We start from the raw sequence: 17,861 nt of genomic DNA on the forward strand, positions 1-17,861 counted from the left end.
AAAGAAGCTGTCCTTGCTCTATTGTATTGCCTTGGCTCTTTAATCAGAGATCAGCTGTCTATACTTATGGGATCTTTTTCTGTGCTCTCTATTCTGTTCCATTGATCTGTTTGTCTGTTCTGTTGCCAATAGCACACTGTCATGATTACTGCAGCTTTATTTTAAGTCTTGAAGTTGGGTAATGTTTGTCCTCCATGTTTGTTCTTCTTCTTCAGTATTGTGTTGGCTATTCTGAGTCTTTTGCCTCTTCATGTAAACTTTATAATCTGTTTTTCAATATCCGTAAAATCACTTGCTTGGATTTTGATTGGCATTGCATTGAATCTATTAATCAAATTTGGAAGAACTGACCTCTTGACAGTATTGATTCTTCCTATTCATGAACATGGACTGTCTCTCCATTTATTTAGTTCTTTTATTTCATTTATCAGTTTTATAGTTTTCCTCATATAGATCTTACACATATTTAGTTAGATTTATACCTTAGTGTTCAGTTTTTGTGGGTCTTAATGTAAATAGTGTTGTGTTTTTAATTTCAAATTCCCCTGGTTTGTTTTTGGTATATAGGAAAACAGTTGACTTCTGTATATTAACCTTGTATCCTACAACCTTGCTATAATCACTTGTTAGTTCCAGGAGGTTTTTTTGTTGTTGTTGTTCTTTCAAATTTTCTACATAGACAGTCATATCATTTGTGAACAATGACAATGTTATGTCTTCTTCCTAATCTGTATAGCTTTTCTTTTCTTTTCCTCCCTTATTTCATTAGCAAGGTCTTCCAGTAAAATGTTGAAAAGGAGTGGTAGGAGGGGACATCCTTTCTTTATACCTAATCTTACTGGCAAAGCTTTGAGTTTCTCACCATTAAGTATGACGTTAGCTGTAGGTTTTTTGTAGATAGTCTTTTTTAAGTTGAGAAGGTTCCCCTCTATTCCTAGAGTTCTTTTTATAAATCATGAATTGGTGTTGGATTTTGTCAGATGCTTTTTCTACATCTATTGATATGATCATATGATTTTTCTTTTTTTTTTTTTTTTTTTTTTTTTTGCGGTACGTGGGCCTCTCACTGTTGTGGCCTCTCCTGTTGCGGAGCACAGGCTCCGGGTGCGCAGGCTCAGTGGCCATGGCTCACGGGCCCAGCCGCTCCGTGGCATGTGGGATCTTCCCGGACCGGGGCACGAACCTGTGTCCCCTGCATCGGCAGGCAGACTCTCAACCACTGCACCACCAGGGAAGCCCGATTTTTCTTTTTTTAGTCTGTTGATGTGATGGATTACATTAATTGATTTTCAAACAATAATTTTTCAAATCAAACAAATGTGTATCTTAGTATTTCAAAGTTTGGCTTAAAGAGGAAAAATGTAATTTTCCCTTTCCATTATTTGTAAGGAGAAACCCAAAATGCTGAAATATATCCTAAAGCTACTAGGAGACTTATGCTATTTTTCCCTGGGCGTATTCCACTTATACTCTTGTTCAAGAACTGATAGGTGTTACACGGTGAGGATAATTGTAGCACTTTATCAAATTGGCAGATGCTCAGTAATCATTTTTGTCCCCATTAGGCAACAATGGGTACAAATAAAACGACACCTGTTGGTGTCCTTACAGCTGTGTCTGAATTGGAAGGCACCAACACTCATCATTCCAGATAGTAGGTGAACCAGAGGAGTACTGACATTTTTCATGGTGATGGCTGGATATAAATACTTGGATCATCCTGGAGACTCTACTGCCCAGCCCAGTGTTTCTGTTTAGCCAATTCCTTCGCCTGCTGTATTTGTAAGCTCCAGATTGTTTATAAAGCTGTGGTACAAGAATTAGTACTCGAGAATCAAAAGACCCTCCAGTATTATTTCTGCACTTGTGAGACAAGGCATAAGAAGGAAGTGTTTTTAAACTTAGGAATGCATTATTTCAGCTTTAGTACATGTAAATGCACAATATGCTAAGTGGCTTTTTCAGGCCAATAGTTAAATTATCCAATGACCCAGTTATGAAAAAATCATTCATGAGGAAACAGTAAGATCCCTTACCATTGTGAGGGTTGGTTTGTTTTTCAACTTTAAATAGATTTGTATACCCACATCCTGGAGGTGATAAAAAGGAATTATTCCATTTCATTTTTATTAGATTTTACTACATGGAAAGTAAATATAAAGAAATCAGATGTTTAAAAATATTCCCTTTTTTTTTTTTTTTTTTTGTGGTACGCGGGCCTCTCACTGTTGTGGCCTCTCCCGTTGCAGAGCACAGGCTGCGGACGCGCAGGCTCAGCGGCCATGGCTCACGGGCCCAGTCGCTCTGCGGCATGTGGGATCTTCCCGGACCGGGGCACGAACCCGTGTCCCCTGCATCGGCAGGCGGACTCTCAACCACTGCGCCACCTGGGAAGCCCTAAAAATATTCCATATTTTAGACATCCAAATAACTTTATTGTTCAAACATCTTACCCTGGGGGAAGGTACTTATTACATGACTGTTACCATTGCTGAAACATTTTTGAAAATCATTTTCTGGAATTTTCTTTTAGCTAGTTTATGTGTCATGCAAGAAACTAGTGAAAGGATATACTGATATATCAAGCTAACGCACAATTTTCCAATCTTTAGAAGCAAAAACGAAGACACTTGGAACAATTTTATATTTTAAACATAGTAAGTTTAAGATGAAAGTAGTAAAATCATGTTAGCTAGAAGCCTCTATTTTTAACTGATTTCTAGTGGTGTCTATGTAAGTTAATGAAAGGTTTGAATTGTTGCCATGTAAAAAAACATGACAGTTGAGAATACTGTTGTATTCTGGACATAGGACACAACCAGCAATCTATATTTTAACTTAATGAAGAATCCATTTTTGTCTTGGCTCATATGTAATTGCCTTCTGTGTTAGTGTGTACTCAGAGGTTTCTGGAATCAATTAATCTTAAGAAGTTAAGAAGTAACTTATAGTCTTGTTGATATTGTAAATTTGCTTAGTAAGATTTTCTTTTTATAATCAGTACCAAGTGATACTTCAGCTCGGCTCCTGCCCAAATGATTAAAAATATAGAAAGTATGGGGATTCCCTGGCAATCCAGTGGTTGGGACTCTGCACTTCCACTGCAGGGGCAGCAGGTTTGGTCCCCGGTTGGGGAACTAGGATCCTGCAAGCTGCATGGAATGGCCAAAAAAAAAATGTGTGTGTGTGTGTGTGTGTGTGTGTATGTGTGTGTGTGTGTATATATATATATATATATATATATATTTATAGAATGCAGGCTAGATGATACAAATTTTTCTGGTTAAATATTCTTGTCTTAGTTTGAAGATTCTCCCATATATTTATTTTCTACTGTGTATCTATGTATCTATAAATAACCATGCAACTATATTATATATAATAAAACCATATAACCATTTATAGTTTATATATGGTTATATGTAATATACCTATAGTTATAATAATATACATATAGGTGTATGTACTATAATGTAATATATTACCTCTCTTTCTCTCTAGTTCTAGGCATGTGCAGAAGTTACAGAATGGTGGTCTTTAGTCCAGATTTGCTCTTATTTGTTCTGCAGAATGTTGGCTTACATAGTATTTTAAGTGTGAATTATTTAAAAGTCAAATAATTTTAAAATCCAGCTTTCTGGCTTCCCTTGACCAGTCATTACTCCTGACAGTACCGTCCTCCTAACAGCAATAAACCAAGTTGAACTGAGGGGAGGCTGCGACTATGGTGTGGGCCTTGTGCCCTGCCATTCACTACAGTCTCCCCCACTTCCTGTACCTTCCAGACACAGAGGCCTAGGGTCAGTTGTCATTTATCATCTAATACAAGGCCTGAGTTTGAAATCCTTGATCTAAATCTTCCTGAGGATTTTGATTTTAACCTTCAGGTCAACGGGTAAGGTTTTAAGCCGGGGCATGGCATGGTGTGGAAATTTCCATGGGCATGGAAATTTCGCTAGCTTATTCTCAGCTCCTGTAAGGATAAGTGTTTTTTCGCACAGGCTACTTTTTTCAAGCTAGAGGTAATAGTTATTTGCTGTCTGTCAGGTTTGTGATTCTCTCCCTTCACTTTTTGGCCAGAGAGGAGTCGCACTGTCTCTGATTGCTCTTAACCAGGCTGTGTTGTATATTTGTCTGCTGAATTTGCTTTTCTTGTGTCCTGGGGCTGCACCCCATTGTGGAAAGCTGTGATGTTGGACCCCTGTGGCTGTATAAATACCAGAGCCTTATTCAGGGAGCCCCTCAGATTGCCAATGAGTATGAATTGAATGATGATATTGTTCACAAGTTTCCTTGCTGTTCTCCTGCATGGCCAAGCGTCCTAGCTTTTTAGACCCAGCTATTAAGCATTAAGGTGACAGATAAAATTAATATGAGAGAATGACAGTCTTGCTTTTGCTAGAACTAAATGATGCAGATGCCCTTAATTAGATTCAATGCCATATGCCTAGAGAGTAAACTCTTCTCCTCAAAAGATAGAATACTAATGTCTTGCATTGATGAAGGGCCTTTCATCTGGGAGTTTTCCCACATGGTTTATAAACCAATATGGCATAGTAAAAGCAAAGCAAAGATAACTTCATCCACAAATGGAATGTAACAACTGCCTAATGATCTATAACAAAACAGGAGAACAGGAACTGTAAAAAGCTATTGAAAACATCATTAATGTTTACTCTGAATGCAAAGTATTATTTAAAACATGAAGTTAAATTTTAAGAAAGGTAAGTTTTTAGAGAGTGAGAGCTAGCTGTTTTAAGTTTCGAGGACAGTACAAGAAGTAGTCTTCCAGTGTGTAAAGATATTCGTATACTTGATCTACAAAGGGGATTAGAGAATTTATCTTGAGGTCTTTAAAGAATGGCACGGCGCAGGGATGGAAGAGTGAGCGAAGGGGAGAACTAAGACCTCTCATGCCTCAGCATGCCAGTCCTTACAGCGATAGTACAAGATATATGTTATTAGGGGCATTGTAGAGATGAGGAAACTGAAGCTCAGGGAAAGTGAGGACTTTACCCAAGTTGTTCAAGTGTTTGGGAGTGTGGCTGCTTGTCTGGGAGTGTGACTTACTGTTCCATAGTTGTTCTTGTCATTCCTGCAGAGGCTCTAGGGTCCTAATGCAAATAGTTTCCTGCCTTCGTATGCCAGAGGGACAGAGGTCCTTGACTGCTGTGTACGGGTTCTCTACCGTGAGTGATAGTAAGTTAGCTATAACCTCTTCTTGCCTCCTCACTCTGTCCCAGAACGTCTGTTATAAAATCATCTTTACCCTTATAAGGCAACCAGCAAGCTTATTCTGCTGTTCTTACAGTTTCCCCTTCTTCCTCCACTTTTGATAGCTGTGTTATAGCCCCATCGCCAGAGCATAGGAGAATTCTATGTCACCCTTATCCTCATGAAGAGAAGAAAAATTTTTTTAATAATGGAGATTCTTGCGTATTGAATTGAATGACCTCCTTTTCTGCTACTCATGTTTAAGTAAGATGAGTTTATCTGTCCTTTTACAAGGAAGTTCCTGAGGGTTGGATCAGGATGGCCTTCCAAGCTGCAGAGCTCTTGGGCTTCTTCTCTAGTGTTGCTTTGAAGTATTCAAAACCATGGTCTCTCGGTGTAGCCGTCTCTCCAGTTATTTCTGAAAAGGGCCTCTACTGGCTTCCCATCCCACCACCCCCTGAATCTGGACTCTTTTTTTCCCCCAAAGTCCTTTCCCTGAGGTATGTCCTCAGTGTGGGACTCTCCTTTCTCCAGAGCCTGTGGGACCAGGCTCCTAGCAGTGCTCCTGCACTCACCTCAAGTGGAAGTCTGAGAAGCCTCCTTCTGTTTCCATTGTTTTTCTTAGATGAGCCCACTGAGCCCTCCATTCCCAGGAGGGATGCCTTCTCTTCATGGTGATGATTTGCTGCCAGTTTCTGGACTCCCTGGCTCTTAAGACCACCAGAAATCCCTTTGTCTTCCCGCCTTTTGTGCAGAGCTGCTGCTCCCACATTCCTCTTGCATCCAACCTATATTCTGGGTTCATGGAGATTCATTTGAATTCATTTTTTTATGTTACCCTACTTGAGTTTTTCTATTTTCGAGAGGGGTGTAGAGAGGTGAAAAGTCTATGCCATCTCCACCAACGTCTTGCCAAAGGACAACCTCTTAATTTATCTCCCAGCTTCTGCTGAGCCTCACCCCTAAAGTCCATTATCCACCTGGAACGTGCCTGCTAAAATGAAGTTAGACCATGTTTGCTTAACTCTCTTCAGTGGCTTCCTGTCTTATTCAGAGAAAAGCCGAGGTCCTTACTCTCTGAGCCCTTCTCCTTCTACTCTCCCCTTGATCTCTCTGCCTTTCCATTTTTTCCACAAAAAGTCTGACTTGCTTCAAACTTAGGGACTTTGTGTTTGCTGCTCTCTCTGTCTTGAATGATCCTAAGATTCCCCCTTGGTCTACTCCCTCATTTGCTTTCTGGTCTTTTCTCAGATGTCACCTTTTCTGCGAGACTTTCTGTGCCCATCTTATCTAAGTGGCACACTCCATGACATTTGCTAGCCCTTTCTTTGTTTACTTCTTCTCCTTAGCACCTATGACTCTTAAACCTACTCTACATTTTTTTTTTTTTTTTTTTTTTTTTTGCGGTACGCGGACCTCTCACTGTTGTGGCCTCTCCCGTTGTGGAGCACAGGCTCCGGACACGCAGGCTCAGTGGCCATGGCTCACGGGCCCAGCCGCTCCGCGGCATGTGGGATCTTCCCGGACCGGGGCACGAACCCGTGTCCCCTGCATCGGCAGGCGGACTCTCACCCACTGCGCCACCAGGGAAGCCCCCCTACTCTACATTTTACTTACTATTTTGTTTATATTCTGTCTCCTCACTAGACAAAGATTGATATCTATTTGGTTTATTGCTGTATTTCTAGCCCTTATAACAATACCTGACACAGAGTAGGTTCAACTAATAACTGTTAGTTGAATGCACTAATAAGAGCAGGAAAATAGGTAAATTATGCAATAAAAGTTCAGAGTGAAGAGTGGTTATACCTGGGTGGGCATAGGAGACAGGGATAAGACAAGAGCTGACTTTGAACTAGTTCTTGAAGGATGAGTCGGATTTAAACAGGTTCATCTGCTGCTGTGATTTCACAGACGTATGCATTTTTTTCAGACAGGTGTGTGAAATGTTAAAGAGGTAGAAATGACAGGGTGGTGAGGCAGATGAAGTTGTTAAAGTGATGCCAGGTTTGAGTGTGAACGATTCAGAAGGTGATGGGTCTACATGTGTTGAAGGCAGATGTTAAGTTTGGATTGGGCTTTGGACCTTTCAGGGTTCTTGATTGCAAGAAACATAAACCAGGTCAGGCCCTCATAAGAAGAAGGAAAGTTGCTGGAGGGATTGGGGTGCACAGAGTTGATAGGAGGTGTCAGTCCTTTTGGGCTGCTGTTACAAAAATACCATAAAGTGACTGACTTATAAACAACAAGCGTTTGTTTCTTACAGTTCTGGAGGCTCAGAAGTCCAAGATCATGGCGCTGGCAGATCTGAGGTCTGGTGAGAGCCAGCTTCCTCCTAGACAACCGTCTTCTCGCTGTAACCTCACATGACAGAAGGGGCAAGCTAACTCTCTGAAGCCTCTTTTGTAAGGGCACCAAGAGCCCTCATGACCTGATCAACTCCAAAGTGGGCAGATTACAAAGCAGATGTTGGAACCATGGAGGAAGGTGGGTGAGTGTCTCTGCCACGTGTGAAAGTGAAGCACAGATAATGCAGTATGTGTACCCTCCTTAACCCATTCTTATCTTCTTCCTCAAATGTTCTGTTTCTGTTTGTAGATATATTTTCATGGAATCAGTAACAGTCGAAGCAGCAATCCTAGGAAGCATGAATATTTTTCTCATTTGGGGCAGTATTCTCTATGGTGGAAATTTAAATCTCTCCTAACACTGACTCTAGGTAGCATATGAAAAACTTGGATATTGATATCCAGATCATAGAACAAAGTCATTATATTATAACCAGACATCTCCTGTATCAGAAAAACTTGACATTGCTGTGCTCTTATTCTTACTGCCTGAGGCTGCCTTGTTTCCTAATTTTCTTAAGAGCTGGAGGTCTCTACGTAGAATCCTATTTATCACAATAATGTAGTGAATCGTGATCCTCAGACATACAAACACCTAAATGAATCAACCTGAAGATGCATTTAAAGATGTGTATTTTGTAAAATGTTTTTGAGTTTCTTTTTGTTTTTTCATTTTCTCCTTTACTATCCTGAAGTAACATGTCAGAATACATCAGTAAACTGATTCTGCATTGTATTTGTGTTATTTTATAAAGTGAGGTTTATCTTGTTTGATTATATTTGGTAGTTACTATTTTTATTAAGGAGAGAAGTCATCTCTCACATATGTTAGTCTTTGGTTTCTCTAGATCTTTGCCAAGTGGTGTGAAGGGATATAATACATCGTCCTGGGAGGATCACAGTCTAGTTGAGGAGAAAGAATAGATGTGCCTGTAGCAGCCAGATTTAGTACCATAGGGCTTAGACGTTAATTATACACTGTCATATCTTTTCTAATCATTTTGTGGGTGTTGGAGGCAGTTATGAACTGGAGAATCACTGAAGTATTCATGGAGGTTTTGCTGTGGAGCTGTGATTTAGACAACTTGGAGAAAAAGAGATGAAAATTCTAGGATAGAAGAACTAAATAGAAAAACACCCCGGGATAAATGTGTGTATTTGTGGAGGGAACAAATGAGGAAGTAACGGCAGGAGGGGTAGAAGACAGCGGATTTGAGAGCCCAGATGGCATAAAGAGTTTAAACGCAAGTTCAGTGGGAAAGAAGATGAAGAGAAGAGAGAGAAGGTTGGATTCAGAGGAAGCGTTTTGTTGTTCAGGATTTTAGGGCAACAGTGATTTGTGTCGAAGAAGCGCACTTACAAGCTCGCATTTCTTTCATGGCTAACTAACAGATTTACCTCCTTTATAATACCTTTCAGATTAAGCTCTGCATTTTCCCTTTTTCTGAGTGGTGTTTATGTTTGAGTGTACGTTGACTTAGCATCCAGTGATTTAATATATGTTCATTTTGTCTCCCCGAATAGGTTTAATGATTGTGTCTTTCGTATTAAATATAATAGACTTGTTGAAATTTGACTCAGAAAACTGATTTAGAGGTCACCTACTCCAGTACCCTCTGTAGTGGCCACTGACCCCCACCCACAATGCCATCCCTCCCACAACTTATGCATTCTTTCATCTCTAAAGGCTTTCTGTGACTCTCTTCAAAGGAATAGCCTTGGGCTACTGGAACCACTTTGCCCAGACACAGAGAACTGGAAGTACCTGGGAGTTTAGCCTTACCATACCTACCCCTGGCCCTGTCCCTGCATCAAGGAAGCTTGGCCAGTGACTGACAGGTGTACATATGAAAGTCCACCCCCCTTGACTCAAGTAGAGACAGGGTGGAGGCTTTACTTGTGTGATCCAGAGCTCCCCTGATCTGACTCAGGCTGGGACTTCACCTGAGGTCGTACCCTTGTTTGTTTTTCCCTCTCTGTTCCCCCACCCCTGCCGCCACCATCTTTCCTGGGAGCACTTAAAAAATCACTGGCACATGAATCCTCATCTTAACGTTCAGTGGGAATACTGACCTAAGGCATTATTTCACTATTGGGAAACTGAGGCCTAATGTTGTTAACCAGTGTGTCCAAAGTCATGCACAGCCTAATTTTGAACCCAAATTTCTTGATGTCGTGTCTGTGCTCTTTTGACTTCTCCTTAGTAGTTCTAGGTGTACAGCAGACATATAATAGTTATCTATTGAATTGGTGAAAAATGAATGTACTGACTGTGTGCAAGGCATTTTATTGGATACTAAAGAAGGCATGGACTTAAGATGTAATTCTTGCCTTGCAGAAGATTAAAAACAAGAGAAGGGATACGATTGATATTTATTAAGTGGAATAGGAAGGGCAGACAAATTGCTATTGGAATCCAGAAGAATACGGGGCAGAGGGATCATGCATGACTAGAGCAGGCAAAGAGCGAGAGAGAGATGCAAAAACAGTGTGGCATCTGGATTAGGGCTGAGGAGGTTAGGTTTAAACAAGAGTTTATTTCAGAGTGTTTGACGTTTTTGTGTCCCAATGTTTTGTGTCAGTTTTGTGTCCTGATATTTTCACCCATCATGGGTAACATTTCCATATTATAATGAAATGGTGAAATGGACTTCGAAATCACTTTTTAATGAATTTCATTAACATATAGATACACTGAATATATTTAATAATATTCCTGTTATTGAATATTTAGATTTCCCAAAATTTATGATTATGGAATGACACTGCGCTGAAGATCTTTACACATAAACGTTTGCTTACATTTCTGAGAGTATTTGTCAAGGATAAATTACTAAAAATATAATTACTGAGGAAACTTTTTTGAGCATTCCTGAGACATATTGCTAAATTGCTTTCCAGAAAAGATTTACTATGCCAGCACATCACTTCTCATGGTACATGGCTTGTTGCTTCTCCAGAAACTCTAGTCATTTATTGATTTATTTATTAGTTCACAAAATATTTATCGAGCACTAACTGGGAGACCACATGCTAGGCGGCACATCATTATTATGTAGAATTCCTTACTGGGTTTTCCTCCTTTACCTTTTTTCTCCCCACCCACAATATTCAAATTTGGGTTTTGCTCTTCCTTATTAGAACCATGAGCACATTGGCTTCTGAGGGAGAAAGAAGGCTGAGAATCTCAACATTCAGCACGCGAACTTGAACTCCTCTGTTGTCACTCCAGCACCTGCCTTCAGTTGGCCTGCTGTCGCTCAGTCCAGAGGCCTGCAGGTTTACCCTCGCCAGAGAACAAGTCTCTGATCTTTTGACGAAATAGGGGAGGGCCAGTGGCCTGACTGTGCTGAGTAGGGGAGGGCATCTGGGAGCGTAACTGACTACTTTTTTCTAAACGTGGTTTTATTGCGATATAATTCATGCACTTAAAGTATTAAATTCAGGGTTTTTACTGAATTCACAGAGCTGTGCAACCATCACCACAATACATTTTAGAACATTTTTAGAAAAGAAAATCTCGTGCCCACTAGCAGTCACTCCCCATTCTCCGTCACCCGCCCGGTCCTAGGTAACCACTAGACCATTTTCTGTCTCTGGATTTGCCTGTTCTGGACATTTCATATAAATGGAATCATGCAATATATGATCTTTTGTGACTGATTTTGTTTATCTGGGATAGTATTTTCAAGGTTCATCCACGTTGTAGCGTATATCGGAACTTCACTCCTTTCTGTGACCGAATAACCTTCCACTGTACGGATATAGCACATCTTGTGTTTTCATTCATCAGCTGATGGACATTTGGGTGGTCTCCACTTTGGAGGCTCTTAGGCATAACGCTGCTATCAACATTCATGTACAAGTTTTTGTGTGGATGTGTTTTCGTTTCTCTTGGGAGTGGAATTGCTGGGTCACATGATAACTCCATGTTTGGTCGTTTGAGGAATTGTCAGATTGTTTTGCAAAACGTCAGTACTATTTTACATTTACAGTGGATGAGGGTTCCAGTTTCTAACTATGCTTAAATAGACTTTCAAGTAGTGTTTAAGCCCTACCTTCCCTGTCACCTTTCCTGTCTCTGCCTGAGGCATCTGGGGTTCTGTGGTGTTTCAGTGTTTCTTACTGCTGGCTTGGCACGCAGGTATATTGGTTTCTACTCATCTATTGGCTTTCCCCTCTCCAAAATTTGTGGTATTGTTTTTTCCCCATTCTCTCTTTTTTTTCTTGTATATGTATACTTTTTTCTTTTCTATCCATTTGCTCTCATTTCAATGAGGTTTCAAGATGTATTAGAGGTAAGTGCATGTGTTCAACCTACCAGTTTAAACTGGAAATCCCTTCAATTTCTTCTTTTATTTATTTATTTATTTATTGGCTGCGTTGGGTCTTTGTTGCTGCATGCAGGCTTTCTCTAGTTGCAGTGAGCAGGGGCTACTGTTCGTTGCAGTGTGCAGGCTTCTCGTTGCAGTGGCTTCTCTTGTTGTGGAGCACGGGCTCTAGGTGCGCAGGCTTCAGTAGTTGCAGCACATGGGCTCAGTAGTTGCGGCGCGTGGGCTTAGTAGTTGTGGCTCACGGGCTCTAGAGCACAGGCTCAGTAGTTACGGCGCATGGGCTTAGTTGTTCCGCAGCATGTGGAATCTTCCCAGACCAGGGATCGAACCCGTGTCTGCTGCATTGGCAGGTGGATTCTTGACCACTGCACCACCAGGGAAGTCCCTCTTTTTTCTTTTAAATTCATATAAATTTTAATACATCTGATTAAAAAACAACATTTAGAATATAATCCCATTTTATGAGGTGGTCTTATCATTCTGTCTTTTCCTGTTTGTTTCCCTATCTCTTTATCTTTCTTTCTCTAATCTATGTGTATACCTACCCATTTCTTCATTCTATTTCTACAGGTATAGAGAGAAGTGTGGCACATTGTTCACCTAATATTAACACTGTTTGTTTCTGTTTGTTGTGATTTGGGGTAATTCTTTGCTTTCTAACACTTTTCTGTGTTGCTTAGTTTTTAAAAAAATGATAGTGAGGTGGATGGACCTAGAGTCTGTCATACAGAGTGAAGTAAGTCAGAAAGAGAAAAATAAATACTGTATGCTAACACATATATATGGAATCTAAAAAAAAAAAGATGGTTCTGAAGAACCTAGGGGCAGGACGGGAATAAAGATGCAGACGTAGAGAATGGACTTGAGGACACGGGGAGGGGGAAGGGTAAGCTGGGATGAAGTGAGAGAGTGACATGGACCTATATATGCTACCAAATATAAAATAGATAGCTAGTGGGAAGCAGCCGCATAGCACAGGGAGATCAGCTCAGTGCTTTGTGACCACCTAGAGGGGTGGGATAGGGAGGGTGGGAGGGAGATGCAAGAGGGAGGAGATATGGGGATATATGTATATATATAGCTGATTCACTTTGTTGTAAAGCAGAAAGTAACACGCCATTGTAAAGCAATTATACTCCAATAAAGATGTTAAAAATAAAAAAATAAATAAATAATGAGCATGGATAAATTTTATTAAAGTGATAAAATCATTATCCCCAAAACCCCCCAAATTTGATGTCATGGAAGTTAAGGGAATAGGATGCCTCAAAGAGAGCATAAATAACAACATGAAATAGAGTAGAGGAGTTGACGAGGATGAAGACTGAAAAAGGATTATTATTCCTCCAGTTGTAGGCTCTGCATTTATGTTTTCAACTGGCAAATTTAATCTTGATCTCAGAGGGAATCAAATATATACTACACATGTACCATGTGGTGGTTAAAACGTAATAAATAACAAGATACTTATAGGAGTCTCTAGAGACTCATGTGCAACTGTCTCTGAAGTTAATGAAAACTGTATTTATAAAAATGACGCTATAATTTGGCCTGTTTTATCAGAAGAGCATAAAAATAACATAGGAAAATTTTTTCAAGTAAAAATTATTTATTTTGTTTATCATACACTCTGTGTGACAGATGCCAGTATGAACATGCATGTCTTGAAGATACCATATCAATAGATACATGTTTTTTGGGAGGAAAAGTCCAACATCACCTACTCAGGAGACTTTCTGTCTCAAGTGCAGGGTGAAATGAAGCTCAGTAGAAGAAGGAAACAAATGAGAACAGGGGCATTTTGTTCAGCATGAACTTTGCCTCTCAGATTGGGCTCGTATAGGATCACACCTCCCAGTTTTTTTGTTTTTGTTTTTTATTTATTTTTGGCTGTGTTGGGTCTTCGTTGCTGTGCGCAGGTTTCTCATTGTGGTTGTTTCTCTTGTCGCAGAGCATGGGCTCTAGGCTCGCAGGCTCAGTAGTTGTGACTTGCAGGCTCTAGAGCGCAGGCTCAGTAGTTGTGGTGCACGGGCTTAGTAGCTCTGTGGCATGTGGGATCTTCCCGGACCAGGGCTCTGAACCCGTGTCCCCTGCATTGGCAGGTGGATTCTTGACCACTGTGCCACCAGGGAAGCCCACACCTCCCAGTTTTGAGTCATGGGCTTAGGAAAGCAAAATAACTTTGTCATCTCCAAGCTGCAAGTCAGAGGTACAAATTCATTGCCATGTACATAGTCCTGAAAATCCAAATCCCAATACTGCTCACCCTGAGTGAGAGTAGACAAACTCCTCTCCTCTTTATTTCCTTCTGTTTTTCTTTATTCACTTCTATTTGTGGGTTTTGTCACCACCTTTTCCTCAAATTCTAATTCCATTTATTTTCTACACATCAGTGAAATTGTCATCTACAGTAGTGCAGAAAGCGTGGTCCAGGAACCACCAGCATCAGTTTCGCTTGGGATCTTTTAGAAATGCATATTCCTGGGCCTCACCCCTACTAAATCAGAATCTCTGGGGTGAGGCCCAGGAATATGCATGTTTATTCTCCAGGTGAGAAGCAGCAGTCTACAAGATACCATTTGGGATAGCTTCTGAAAATCTCTTTCTGAAGAGGTGTTGGGAGACGATTCTCCATAGGTCTCTTATTTTTGCATATCTCGTGAGCAGAGGCACTGACTGGCTTTTGTTCTGGACTCTTTTTCCTAGGATATTTGTATGGTAGATAGCTTTGGAAGATAGAGCTCATAACCTGCTGGAGAAGAAGGCAGATTTACTTACTGTCTGGTATGATAAAAAGAGTTTCTCCTAATGAGGCAAAGGGCAGGCATGCTGACTGCCCATTATAAAAGATTCAGGTTCCCTGAGCTTGGGGTTCCTTAGCTGTGACTCACACCCACTGCAGGAGAACATCCACTGGGGATCCTCTGTGTCACCCAATGGGACACTTGGAGTAAGGAGAATTGACACAAACATATTCATGCTGCTGGCTGTGCTGTGAGTAATAATGTCCTTTGTCTCTGATCCAGGAATTTCTTGTCCTCTTCCAGCATCTATGAAACTGTCGCAGATTAATTTGTCAGCTTGCAAGTAGGGTAAAATCTCAGACCTTTTCCGATTCCTGATAAATGGTTCTTCACTAATGTAACTTGGTACAAGCCATTTTTTGTTTTCAAAATCCATTGCTTTAGGTTAAGATATTGAATCTCTAGACATTCCCTACTCAAATATAAGATTATCTGGGAAGCATGACATTAGCTCTCACTCTCAATTCATTTTATCAGATGAACTAGCAGGTCTTGAGAAAATAAAAGGTGGTTTTAAAGAGTCGAGAAGTGGACATACCTTGAAAAGAGATACAGTGGAGTTGGCTGGCCTCAGAGGGATGCCCTATAGTGAGAAAGGCCCAGAAGATACACTTTTGTGCTCTGATATTTTGCCTGGAATCTGTTTTGCCAGCATCCATCTCAGCTGGACACAATGCACACTGATTTCCTATAATTCCCTTCCTCATTCACAGTGAATCAAGGGCATCTGCTGGCAATGCTGTGGATTCTGTTGTTTGCAAATAGCAAGTAAACATCATCCATTGTCTGGGCTTTTTGGAATGGAAGTTGTTATAACATGGGCAGTAAGAAGGTTTACCATGCAGTGAGAGAAGTAGAAGGGAAAAAGAGCTGATAAAACAGAGAAGAGGACAATAGGGAGATTTCTGTGATTACCCATTTGTGCTGCAGCAAATTTGGCCCACATTCACTCTTGGGAATTCTCTCACTTTGTTTGATAAGTCCACATGTGGAGTGACACACAGGTGATACAGAAATACTTCTTTTAAAGCGTAAATCAGATACTTATAATTGGAAGCACAGTCCCAAAGACCTGGAGTGGCGTTTCTGGTTCAGTACACATTCCAATTAACTGAGGACTTACAATTAAATATGGAGACCAGAATTTTTGCATCCCAAATTGGGATATATGGTCTGACAAATACATGTTTACTTATACAACAATAGAAAATGTGAAATTGAGAAAGTCCTGGAAAAGCCAGAATGCTCACTGTATGGTTAAATCATACACGTTTTAACAATGCTAAAAGTATTAGATGATAAAATACATTTAGTCCTAACATACGGAACACAGTTTATCTGTTGATTTAGTAACCTCAAGGTCACTTAAAGACCAGTTAAAATTTTTGACTCTTAAGCTATTTTAGTTTATATCTGTTTTGGATAAATGGTGCTTCAGGGGATACAGTTTTGATTTTGTTTTGTTTTGTTTTTTGGTTCTTTAGTCTAACTGTGGTTGTATTTCTATCTGAATGTTTCTCTGAGAAACGATGAAGATTTTCATTGGAAAGCTTTGTACCATGTCTAACAGCTTAATTGTAAATTACTTTCTTTTTTAAAAAATTAATTTATTTTATTTTTATTTACTTTTGGCTGTGTTGGGTCTTTGTTGCTGCACATGGGCTTTCTCTAGTTGCGGCGAGCGGGGGCTACTCTTCGTTGTGGTGCATGGGCTTCTCATTGCGGTGGCTTCTCTTGTTGCGGTGCACAGGCTGTAGGTGCGTGGGCTCAGTAGTTGTGGCGCATGGGTTTAGTTGCTCTGCAGCATGTGAGATCTTCCCAGACCAGGGCTCGAACCCGTGCCCCCTGCATTGGCAGGCGGATTCTTAACCACTGTGCCACCAGGGAAGCCTGCAAATTACTTTCTGATTTGGAATCTGTTTCGTATGGGTTTCCAAAGTAATCTATATAATAATAGTAGTAATTGTGAAAATAATCCAGGACTGTCAGTGAAAAACAGAGAAGAAACTATCCTGTCTACATATTCTCTTTCCATTTTGTCCACCTGCTGTCCTGCCCTACGGTAGTTACTCTCACCAAACTTGGGCCTTTTGGGAAAAGGAGTTCTCAAGTAGCAAAGTCCCTTATTTAATTGCCCTGGTGGTAATAAGCATGGAAAACTTTAACAGAATCCTCCTGACTGAATTCATTGGGCCCACAAAGGACACTAATGAAACCATGATAGCACGGGAAAAAGCTCCAGAAATGTCTAAAGTTTTGTTTTATTTTTTTGGCCACGCCGTGCAGCTTGCAGAATCTTAGTTCCCCAACCAGGGATCAAACCCGGGCCCTTGACAGTGAAAGCCCAGAGTCCTAACCACTGGGCCGCCAGAGAACTCCCAGTGTCTAAAGTTTGAAACCAACACCTTATGTTGTATTTAAAGTTCACAGATTTCTAAAATTGGTAATCTAAACTTTAGAGGACTATGGTATTTCAGAATAATGCTTGTAATATTTATGTCTCTATACCATGTCAGTATAGTTATTCATTCGTTTAGTCAACAAATACTTCTTGGATTCCTCCTATGTGCAACACTTTATCAACATTAGGAACAAAAAGATTGATGAGTTAAAAATTCCTGCTCTTGAGTGGCTCAAAAACTTGGCAGGAGAACAATGATCTAAACAGATTATTACTATACACTATGCTAAATGCTACAATACAAATAGGGACAAAGGTCTGTGAAACCAAAGGGAGGGCGAATAATTCAGCCTGGGAGTAGGACCCGTGGAGGAGATGACATCTGACATCCGAAAAGGGAGCAGTGTTCAGGATCATCCTAGGAAGTATAAATTACTCCTTTCTGTAGCGGCAGGGGTAGAAGTAGATAAGATTATCAAGAGTAGCTATGAGTCACAAGGTATTTACTAAGTGCCAGGCAAAACACTAAACATTTGGCATGAGCTACCTTCATATAATATACCCACCAACCAAAATGACAGATACTGTTATTACCATTTTACAGGGGAACAGACTGAAACTTCAAGAAGTGAAGTAACCTGACCAAGATCACACAGGTAGGAAAGAGTAAATTTTTGATGAATGAGTGAATGAAATCATATAACATTCATAAATCTGGAATTGAAGTATCTCACCGTCAAATTATAATATCGTAGGAGAT

General features: G+C 40.4%; 1 long non-coding RNA gene across 2 annotated transcripts in view; it reads left to right on the top strand.

Annotated features, from left to right (window-relative positions):
• LOC307180903 overlaps positions 1-17,861 on the top strand; it is a 217,183-nt gene that overhangs the window by 84,829 nt on the left and 114,493 nt on the right. For both annotated transcript variants that reach the window (XR_013825799.1, XR_013825800.1), the window contains exons 4-5: positions 7,481-7,705; positions 17,706-17,757. This is a non-coding gene — a long non-coding RNA (uncharacterized lncRNA). The remainder of the gene's footprint in view (positions 1-7,480; positions 7,706-17,705; positions 17,758-17,861) is intronic.

The sequence above is a fragment of the Stenella coeruleoalba genome (genome assembly GCF_951394435.1).
Source record: "Stenella coeruleoalba genome assembly, chromosome: X".
Classification (NCBI taxonomy): domain Eukaryota; kingdom Metazoa; phylum Chordata; class Mammalia; order Artiodactyla; family Delphinidae; genus Stenella; species Stenella coeruleoalba.